This window comes from Zophobas morio, unplaced genomic scaffold (assembly GCF_036711695.1).
Source record: "Zophobas morio isolate AGI-343-1 ecotype UQ-CSIRO unplaced genomic scaffold, CSIRO_AGI_Zmor_V1 ptg000006l, whole genome shotgun sequence".
Lineage (NCBI taxonomy): Eukaryota > Metazoa > Arthropoda > Insecta > Coleoptera > Tenebrionidae > Zophobas > Zophobas morio.
Genome location: NW_026972111.1, coordinates 13,043,913 through 13,047,071, shown reverse-complemented (window position 1 = coordinate 13,047,071; position 3,159 = coordinate 13,043,913).

Below are 3,159 nucleotides of genomic sequence, written 5' to 3'. Positions count from 1 at the left end.
TTGAACATCCTCATAACTGCAAAGAATCAGCGTCTGCTACTTTTTGCACGGTTTTTACTTAAAAAAAAACAGGTAATAAGGGTTTAATTGAAAAATCACTAGAGTAGGCGTTGGAATATCATTTGACAGAAACGGCATAGCCTGTTGTATGTTATATATTAAAAGAACAGACATGCCATTTCTGTCAAATGATAGTCTCAACACCTACTCCGATTGATTTTTCACTTGAACACCCGTTATAATAAAAAAGTTGTTTCTACGCCGAGAATCTTTCTCGCCCCAGTATTTTGATTTTTAGACTGACTAAAACTGCTCCAACTGTCCGTGTATAGCACACATAAATATCTTTCCAAAAATTAAACAATTTATAAACGAACGGTCACCGTCTTTTTCATTCAGCCCTGAAAAGCGCGCGCAATAACCGACCGTCGAGTTGCACTTTTTTAAGGAAAGTATCCCATTTCTCCCCTAAATCGTCGCTTGTCTATCTTCGACAGCGTTCATACGATGGTTCCGATAAGTGCCCTGTGCCGTCCACCGATTCGTTTCAAGTTTGTCGGTCCGGAGCGCGAAGATTGATTCCTAAATTGCCGTGTAATTTGGAAGAAAATCGGACGGCCGCCGGGGATTTGCGGCCTTTTTCTCTGCGGTGTAGCGGCCTTAATCCGGCCCCGGAGCCGCAAAGAGGGTATTCCTGCGGTCCGTCTAAATTAAATTCGGACCCCATGCGGCCCGGATCGCCGTCTCAATAGCGTTCATGCTCATATGTTGTCGGACCCTCAAGAGTTATGCTCGTTTAGAGGGGGCAGTCAACAAAGGGGCTGTTTCTCTAATAAGATTGACGAAATGTCTTAAAAAGCGAACGAAATATTTGACTCTGTGGGACTTGCATGTTTGTTACACGCAGGGGACATCAGTGGTTATAGCTGAACTTAATCGAAGTTGAAATCGGGTCTAACGAACTACCGTAATAAAGATTTGTGATTTATTTGCCTTTTGTGAAATATTACATTGGTGGCGTGCTATTTTATGTCATTTCGTCTGATTCTGCAGGGTTGTAAGGTTCAGTACCGACAAATAGCTTTATTAAATTGCGTGAACCTTTTATACCGTCTTCGTCATTTTTTAGTAACAGCAGATTTTCTAAAATTATCATCACGATAGATGATAGAGAGGTTTGAAAGCATTAAATACTTAATACTGAGACAGTTGCTTTTCTTAATGAATATTTTTCGATAAAGGCAAAATTTTGACAATGATATATTAATTCTTTTAAATGGTAATCATTAGAAAATTTTTACATTTTGAACATTAAATTAAACTAAGATAAATGGATGACTTAACTCCACTAAATTAGCATCAAATTTTAATAAAATTAAACTTATTACGTCTACTTTTCGTCATTATGAAACACAGAGTAAAGCCACATTATTTCTTGGCATTATGTTAGATGCGGCAATGACTTGGGAAACTCATAAATTACTTATTAAAAAAGCGTCAAATAAAATGCTGATCCTACGTAGGCTTTATGAAACAATCTTGTTAGAAACGCCTTTAACACCTACCTGACTACGCTAATGTGCGTAATAACATTTCTTCCGGAATTTTGTGTCAGAATTATCTCTGGTTTCTGATTTTGTGATGACTGTTAGTCCTATTTTATAAATTATAAAGTATAGAATCGCGTATGCGTAACTTTTGCTGTTTAATTTACATTTTTTTTTAATTTACAAATTTTGCATCTTCTTTTCTGAAACTAAAAAAATAATAAGAGCAGCATGAATTTTGTTGCTTGGTTTATTACAATTACTGTAGCGCTTATTACAATATTTGTTGAGATTCGCACGCATATTACATATTTCCGGCAGACCCAATTAGTACGTTACTGTTTGCTTTATAACTGCAAATAATTCTCTACGTCTAGTTCAATTCTAGAAACACGCAAACATGTTTCGTCAAACAGATTATTGGAGTTTATAAAATTATGTGTTAATTTATACACGAAAATTACACCCTGCCTGTTGTACTAAATCAAATTTATTTAACAAAGGTAAGGACGTATCTATGTTTGTAATACTTGGAGTTGGAAGATCAAAAACATTTTCGGTAATCTACAACGGAATTTTAAAATCGTACTCTATTGTCGTATATCGTATACATAATAAACGTATACGTAATAAATGCAAAGAAGAAACTATGTATATTCGATGATACAACCTTTAAGCCGGATGCCTAAGCGCCAATTGATTGTTATCGATAAACTGTGTTTCACAACACCCGAGAAGCGGTGTACTTTAACCGTAAATTATTGCAATCATCAGTCCAAATTAAAAATGACTAGTGAATTAACCCTCGAATAATTCTTTTCCATTATGTTCGGACTCACCTGTTATTATTAAACAGTGCCTGTTAAATCAAAAAATACAGTGAAGGGTATTCGATTCTTTCCGGCAGCGAATTTAATTTCCCATATGGATAAAGTTTTTTCGTTTTTGGCTGGATTATATCAGCAAATTTCTATCTAGAAATTTAGATTCGGACAAGATCACTCCTATAAATATCGTGAAAACTTGCTTATGATTTATAATAAAAGAAGATAGCTTTTACAAGATTTATAGGGCTAAACAATTTATGTTATTGTCAACTATCTCCTACGCTCCCCATCTTACGATAACCTCAGTATCCGACCAATGCACTCTCATCGTTTTTATTATTTTAACGTTTTCAAGAATGAATTACAGTAATTCTCGTTGATCCAAGCTCAAGACAACAAAACAGTCGTTTTCAAAACTCTTCATACTTGCGTTCGAAAATTTTGTTTTTGTGCTAAGAACCGGAAACCGTGAAAATGGTTTATTCTGTTGAACAAGACACTTTCATTGTTATGTCTTATTACCACAATGGGACATTCGTAAACGAAGAGGTTGTGTATTCTGTAACCGCTTGTAAGCAAGACTATCTGGCCAAATACTCTGATTTAATAACTCAAGAAACATGGTTAGAGTCTCACTTTAGAGATATAATCAACACATTTGTTCGAACTGGCAGTGTCAACAAAGGGAAGTATCCTGGAACACCTTCAGTATCTGAGGAAAGATTATTATTATATCTTTATTGGTGCTTTAACAATATGGTCTTACACAAGTCAAATTAGCAAAA